Genomic DNA, 8,748 nt, shown 5'->3' with positions numbered 1-8,748 from the left:
AAGAGCATTTTATTCCCAAATTTGGTGTTAATTGCAGATTTGTAGGGAGGATTGAAGATTTGGAATAAAGGAGAATAATTTGAGCTAAAAAGAGAAAGCTGGAAGGTCCTAAAATGGGAAAAAGATGCAAAGGAAGATTAGGTCTTTTTATGTTTTATCATTTAGCCCATTAGCGTGTGACACAGGAAGCAACCTAACCCTAGAAAACTAGGATAAATAGAGGGCTACATGCTCAACCCTAGGGTGTCAAATTGAGAGGAAAACACCATAAAGTGAATTGTAACTAAATTGGAAGAATGGAAGGTGCTAGAAGTATGCATGCTAATTCTACCCTTTTGAATTGAGAGTAATCTGCTCAAACTCGATATATTAATATTTAGTTTTAATTATTGATATTGTTGTTTTAATTTTAACTTTCCGTGACAAATTGAGAATCTTAAATCTGACCGAGAGGTATTTTTAGGTTTCAGACCTAAGCATCAATACTTAACATATTTGAGTGCTAGGAATAGAGTTGTTTTTAAAAATATGCGAGTGATCGATATTTAGGAAACATTATTAAGGATTTTATATGCGAGAAATCGATATAAATGAATTTTCTACGGGCATCAATTTCAATCAAAGAACTCAATATTAGCATGCTAATCAAAATACATGAGAGTGGGGGAGATGAAACTTAATCCCTATTTTTCCAATAGAAACAACGAATTTTTTTGTTTGTTTTCTTATTGATCAGTGCCAACACCATCACTTCTAAACTCTTTTTATTGTTTTGTTGTTATATTTTTATTGTTTTGTTGTTATATGTAGTGAATATTGTACTTGATAATTCACTGTTTCTTGTGGGATCGATATCCGTCTTTAGGGACAATTATTACTTTTGACAAATGCAGTGCACTTGCCGTAAAATGTCATCAACTTGCTGATTCATTTTCGTTCCAACGATTTTTGTCGCTCAAGCCAGTTTTCTTTAAAAAAAAACTTAAACTGAATTTTTATAATTATTTTTAAAATATTAATTTATTTATATTTTATAGATTTTACTTATAACTATAGTAGTTAGGATCGTTCGAATCATAAGATTTGACTTCCGATTCAAATCAAAACTTGACTTTATCAATTCAAATCGGGAGATGAATAGGTTTTTTTAGTGGGAATCGTGACATGAATCCAGTGAATTGTGCAATTATCGATTCTATTTTGTTATTTTTAATTTTAGCAAATTTCTCGATTCTATTTTGTTATTTCTAATTCAAGCAAATTCTGGAAAAATCCCAAAAAAGAGATAAAAGACCATGATTCATTTAATTTTTTTAAAAAAAATCCAGAAAGAAAATACATAGTTGTATAAAGATAAATGTGTACCAAAAAAAAAACCTTAATCAAAATATTTAATTTCTTTCGAAAAATCCCAAAACCGTCATAGAGAGGGATAATCAATTTGCTTATAAATTAAGTAGAGAAGAAGAAGAAAAACGAGGAACACGAAAAATATAAATTTACCGTCAGCGGAGCAAGTGAGAAGAAAACATCAGAGAAGAGAAAAGGGGGGTCACGGCAAAAGAAAAAAAAAAGACCATCAGAATAAATTCGAAGAAGAAAAATTTATTTGGTAAAGTAATTATTGAACTAAGTTTTTAATATTTGAACCACACCTAACCTAATTTGAACTATTTTTTAAAAGGCTGAACCATCTTTTAGAAAAGTTGAACCATCTTTCAGAAAATGACCCACCTTTTAGAAAAGCCAAACCATTTTATTATTTTATATTATTATATTTTTTTAAAAAAACTGTATTTTAAAATAAAAATTGTTTATGTTATTTTTACTTTTTTTATAAATAATTATTCAAGTTATTTTATTTTATTTTTTATATAAAATTATTTCAGTACTTTTTATATAATTTTTTTAAAAAAACTGTATTTTATTTTTACCTTTTTTAAATAATTATTTAATTTTATGTTTATTATATTTTTTTTAAAAACTGTATTTTAAAATAGAAATTGTTTATGTTATTTTTACTTTTTTATAAATAGTTATTTAAGTTTCTGTTTATTTTATTTTATTTTATTATATTTTTTTTTGAAAAATTTTTATTTTAAAATAAAAAAAATTTATGTTATTTTTACTTTTTTATAAATAATTTTTTCTTTTCTTTTATTATATTTTTTAAAAAAATCATTTTAAAATATAAACTGTTCATGTTATTTTTATTTTTTTGTAAATAATTATTTAAGTTTTTTTTTCTTTTTTTTATTATATTTTAAAAAAAATTGTATTTTAAAATAAAAATTGTTTATGTTATTTTTACTTTTTTTATATATAATTATTTAAGTTTTTGTTTCTTTTATTTTTTATATAAAATTATTTTAGTACTTATTTAATTTTATTATATAATTTAAAAAAAATCTCATATTTGTTTATTTATGTTACTTGTTTGACTTTGTTGGTAGAGAGAGACGATGAGTCAAGCAAAGCGAAACAGATTTTACATGGAATCATTGTGAGAGTATTCCCCCTCATAGACTTATAGTGAAGTGTAAATATTATTCACATACTTGTTGGGGTGGTGTTACAAGAATGAAATATCATCTTGCTGGTATAAAGAAAAATGTCATTGTGTGTATATCTGTTACAGATGATGTCAAAGACATGTTTATGAAGTTATTAGAAGATAAAGAAAAAGTCAAAGAAGCAAACTGTCTAGATTGTTTTGAAGAAGTGGATATCCAAAATAAGAAGGGGACATTGGAGTCATTTTCCAGGAAAGGAAAACAAAAAACCATGAATGAAATGTTTAAAGATATAGAGTTGGTCATTACGGACATTTGCAAATGCATATATGGTAATGCTTTACCATTTAATTTGGTAAGAAGTTTGTTATTTATTCAAATGTTAAAATATGTTGCTGAATATGGAAAATGGTCTAATACCTCCTACTTATCATGAAGTTAGGGTGTCTTATTTAAAAAATTCAATTGACAATATCCAAGCTAGTTTGGAGAAATATAAGGTTGAATGGGAGAAATGTGGGTGTACTTTGATGTGTGATGGTTAGACAGATGGAAAAGGAAGGTCTCTTACCAATTTTTTTGTGAATAGTCCAAGTGGAACAGTTTTCTTAAAATCTATTGATACTAGTAATGTGACCAAGGATGTCAAACAAAGGTTTGAACTATTAGATTCTATGGTAGAAGAAATTGGAGAGGATAATGTTGTGCAAGTTGTGATTGATGGTGCTTCTAATTTTGTGGCAGCAGGAAAAATGTTAGAGGAAAAGAGAACAAAATTATATTTGGTCTCCTTGTGTAGCCCAATGCCTTGATTTAATTTTTGAAGACATTGGTCAGCTCCCAGTATTTTATAATACCATTGCAAATGCCAAAAAGATCACAACTTTCATTTATAGACACACATGGGTTCTAAATTTATATAGAAAGTATTCCAAAGAAAAAGAATTAGCTCGATCAGTAGTCACGCGATTTCCAACGGCTTTTCTTACCTTACAATCCATAGCACAATAGAAAAATGTTATTTGAGGTATGTTTGTTTCACAAGAATGAACAACAAGTAATCATGCTAGTAAAAAATTAAGGTAAACAAGTGGTGAACATTTGTTTAAGTGATGATAGGTTCTTGAAATCCATCCAATATTGTTTTAAGTGTGTAACTCCACTTGTGAAAGTATTAAGACTTGTAGATGAAGACACAAAACTTGTTATTCCCTACATATATGAAGTTATGGATAAAGCTAAAGAACAAATAGCCTCAAATTTAAAGAATGAAGAATCTTGATACAAAAAGGTGTGGAAATAATTGATACTCGTTGGAATTTGCAATTATATAAGCATCTTCATGTTGTTGCTTACCATTTTAATCCTAAGTAAGTAACTATTATTAATTTATTATTACCTTAATAATTATTGCAAATTAATAATATTTTTTATTTCAATAATTTTTGTTTCTTTTGATCAAATTTTATTATGACAAAAATTTCAATGCAGACAGTGAAGTTTTATATGGTTTATATGAGACCATTGAAAAAATTATCCCAGATAGAAGGATTAGATTTCAACTTGATAAAGAACTTGACAAATTCAAAAGAGCACTAGGATTTTTTGGAAACATGGCAATAAATACTAGGGATAAGAAGCATTCTTTTTTTTTTTTGCCGGCATGGATAAGAAGCATTATGGTAAAGCATTTAATTAATCCTAAATAGTTTCATAAAAAACATAACAATTTGGATCACGATTTATTAATGTTAGCTTTTTGTTCGAAATTGCAGCTCTTTGCGGGAAAGTTATGGGGAAGAGGGTAAAGAGCTACAAAATCTAGTAATAAGAATTTTAAGTCTAACTTGTAATGCTACTGGGTGTGAAAGAAATTGGAACATATTTGATAAAGTGCATACTAAAAGAAGGAATCGCTTAGAACAACAAAGATTAAATGTTCTTGTCTTTGTTAAGTATAATCTTCAACTTGAGATGAGACAAAAGGTTAGAGAGAAAAAAAAAGGATACTTATGATCCTATATGTTTATCTGATATGGAATCAGATGCAGAGTGGATTATTGAAAAGGAAGATCCTTGCCTACCAAATGATGTTTCATGGATGGATGTAAATGAATCTTTTACTCTTGAAGAGGGGGCTCGAAGCAACAAAAGGAATAAAGGTCCAAGAAATTTAACTACTAAGGTTGATAGAAAGGGAAAATCTATCGGAATTGCAAATAATAATGAGATTGAAGATATAATTGAAGATTGATAAGTGCCAAATTTTAGTAATAATTCATATTAAAATATAGATACTTATGAATATTAATTGATAAAATAAGTATAAAATAACCTTTAATTTATGAAATTATACATTTTTAAATATTTTGCAATTTTAATTTAAATAAGAACAATTTATTCCCAATTTTTTGTGTTAATTACAAGATTATAGGGAATAATGGAGATAATTGGGCAAAAGGAAAATATACAAAGCTAAAAAGAGAAAGTTGGAATGCATCAAAACTCACTAAAGCTGCCCAAATTCACAAAAAGCCAAGATGCCACCAGTGGATCTTGTTCAAGCGAGTCATATCTCGCTTGAGCGAGATAGTGCCAGAGACATTGGGCTGGTTCGATGTTTTACTCACTTAAGCGAGCCAATTCTCACTTGAGCGAGAATCCACTTACCAATCAAATTAGGTTAAATTGCTTGAGGCACAACCCTAGTGTGCAAGATTGAGATAAAAACACCGTTGAGTAACTTGTAACCCAATTCGGAGAATAGAAGGTGTTAAAAGATGTATGACTAATTCTACCCTTTGGGATTGAGAGTAATTTGTTCAAACTCTTATGTATTGAGGTGATATCTGAATATAATATTATGTTCTTGATTGATTATTGATATTATTGTTTTGCTTCTAATTCTTTATCTAGAATCTTAAATATGTCTGGAAAGTATTTTTATGGTTCTGACCTAAACAATAATACTTAACATATTTGAGTGCTATGAATAAACTTGAAATGTTAATTGCTATCAACGTCTGATCTGAATTTTAAGTTGTTTTTATAAATATGCGATGAATCAATATTTAAGGAGTGTCTTAATAATTTCATATGCGATGAATCAATATAAATGATTTTTATATGAACATCAATATCAATCTAAGGGCATAATATTATCAAGACTAATCAAAATACAAAAGAGTGAGAAATATGAAACTCAATCCTTATTTTTCCAATTGAAGCAACAACTCTTCCAACAAACTTTTATTATTCTGTTTTATATTTAGTGATTTTTCTACTTGAATATTCAATTGTTCCTTGTGAATTCGATATCTGTCCTTAGTACTTCCGACGACGCGGTGCACTTGCTGTAAAGAGTCATCAAAGATGTGGAGGAAGAGGATGAAAATGAGCTTTGAGAGAATGTTGTATTAGAGGAAGAAGATGATCTAAGTGATCTTGATCTCAGAGATGATGAATGAAAGCATAAGATTAGGATGTAGGATTTAAATATAGAAAGTATTTTACATTATATTATGTTTTATGATTGTGTGAATTGAACATTTTGATTTTATAGATTGAACATTTATTCATATTGCTTATTTTTATTTAAAAATATATCATATTTTATTTATTATGTATATTACAATTCATAATAAGATTCGATTCACAATTAAAAAATAATTGAAAAATAATTCACGATTCAAATATCGATTCTATAACCATGCTTATAACTTATTTAAAATTTAGTTTTATGTATATTTAATTGAAAAATCCTTTAATTAGATTTTTGTTCTCGCCGAAATCGTGATTAATTACTCGTCACGATCAATTCAACGAAAACACTACAATTTTCTCTCATTTTCTTCCAAATGTCCTCCCCAAAAAACTTCATCCCCTTCTAGGGTGTGTCTTCCCTCTTTTATAATGCTCAGAAAACTTCATGAATGCCACCTACCCTTGTTTTTGTGGGCAGATTCCTTCTCGCATAATTTCGAGTATCTTTTACCTAGTCCTCTTTTACTCCACTATTTGAATAATATCTATCCATCACCGAACCCCCCATATTTCCCAAAGTGAGACGTTTATAAAATGATATTTGATTTGGCTTCTTACTGATCTAACTAAACACCATAGCATAATAGTCTCGGTCTTTGTTCCGAGTCGATTTAATTTCTTTAATATTGAATCGACCTAACCGGACGATACAATATTTATGTGAGTATTGGATGATATTTTGTGTGTTTTGAAATTTTAAGCTTTGGTACGACTTAATTGTGTGATTTTGGATATTGTGAGATGTAGAATATGGATTTTAATCAAAACATAGTATTTCCATGAAAGAAAATACCATGTTAAGATTATTTAGGATGTGCATTGATTAGGGATTCGTCTAGAAGGAGATATTCTGAATCTCCTGATTGGAGTCATATAAATGAAGATTATTAGGTTTTGAGAGTCAAAGGGGGTTCATATGATTTTGTCTATGTGTGAAATAAAATATGGTCTTTCAGGTCATATGAAATAACCTTATCATATTAGGGAATATGATATTGAGATTATTTATGCGCATATTTGTGTGGATTCACAGTGAGATAGTATGCAAGTGCAGATCTCTGAGTCTAAGTCAATGCGCGAGTCTTCCGGAAGTAGAGTCAAATATATGAGTATGTTGGTAAGTAGAAATCTGACATGAGAAATGTGAATAACGATTTATGATAGACACTTGATGGTTTGAGAAATTGTATGAGACTTAGTGACTTATGTTTGTTAAATTGAAATTGAAATTGAAATCATATAGAATTATTTTATAGCTAGTTTGTCCTATTGTTTGTTTGTGTTTTGTTTTCTTTATCTGTGATGATCGTGTATTTACATGGGAACAAATGAGGTTGTAGGTGATAGAACTCTTCAGTGAGTAGATGAAGGATGAAATGTTTTTTTTTTTAATGTTTTGCTTTAATTTTTTTTATAAATATTAATATCCTATGAAGAGGGATATATTTAGATATACAATATGATATAGTTATATATGTTTATATGTTAATTAGATATTGCTTGCATATTATTTTATTAAATATGGATAAAAATAGGGAAGTTACAACACTTATTAGTATATGTTAGGGTTTTTGTATTGGTGAAGGGTGTTATGACTTATTCTTCATTTTCAAGTGGTAGCCGATGGTGTTTGGTGGTTGTTGGCGGTGAACGTTGGTGATTGAGGTAAGTTTGAGATATTTTAGAGTTCTTTTTGTTTCTTTTGCGTATACCGAATTGTACAAACCATAACACCTCTAGTGTAATATGTACTATGGAATATTGTACAATTCAGAAGGTAAACTCGAATCCGGAAGTGCCTTTCAAAATTTTCAATTCGTAACACATTTTGAACTTACAATCCAAATTGTACGGAAGACAATTATGGATTCGGGTTTACCTTTCAAATTGTAGAATCTGGAATACATATTATAGTAATGAGGTTCTATGGATTGTACAATTTAGAATATATTTCAAGATCCACGAATACCTTTTAGATTTTGTAATCCATAATGTCCTAAACCCTAAACCCTAAATCCTATTTTTTTAAAGAATAAAAAATATTCTGAATTGTATAATGCAGAAGATATTTCGGGATCCAAAAGTACTTCATGAATTCTACAATATGAGAGACGTAAATAGAAGAAAAAAAAATACATTTTCAGATTGTAAAATCCCAAATGTATTTTTTTAAGGACAAAATGATCTTTTATCTTACCTATAAAGGTGCAGTAGAAGCTATGAGGTGCAGGAAGAATCAGACTTAAAAAAACACTTGGCCCAAAATAAAGCCCACCGTAGGAATGTACAAAAAAGTTATAATCAGACAAAAATGCATGAATAAAAATACTGATGAGTAGTTTAGCAAGTCATAAATATTTAAAATATGATAAAAAAAAATTAAAAACCTTCCATGATAACAACAAATAACATCTGTCGTGTTCACTTAAAAAAATACGTCTCTTAATTATTCTAAAAGGAAAAGAAATAAAAATGAGGAAGAGAAATCTTGACTCATCATTATCATTCACATGTCATGGTATGTAGTGTTTATTATTATTAAACAACTAAGAAAACAAGAAAGCGATATAATGAATTTTTCTCCTATCTTTCAATTTATCCAAATGAATATGGAATTCATTTTATCAATATATAATATAGTATTTTTTAATCTTAAATATTTTTCTAAAAAATAGAATAAAAAAATCTCATT

At 28.1% G+C, this 8,748-nt stretch overlaps 1 pseudogene; it reads left to right on the top strand.

The window, feature by feature from the left end:
• The first annotated feature begins 296 nt into the window (after positions 1 to 296).
• Positions 297 to 5,980, top strand: LOC150028826 (uncharacterized; annotated as a pseudogene).
• The last annotated feature ends 2,768 nt before the right edge of the window (positions 5,981 to 8,748 follow it).

The sequence above is a fragment of the Phaseolus vulgaris genome, chromosome 3, assembly GCF_051622355.1.
Source record: "Phaseolus vulgaris cultivar YP4 chromosome 3, ASM5162235v1, whole genome shotgun sequence".
Lineage (NCBI taxonomy): Eukaryota > Viridiplantae > Streptophyta > Magnoliopsida > Fabales > Fabaceae > Phaseolus > Phaseolus vulgaris.
The sequence above is the reverse complement of the archived record's forward strand: the minus strand, read 5'-3'. Positions and strand labels throughout refer to the sequence as shown.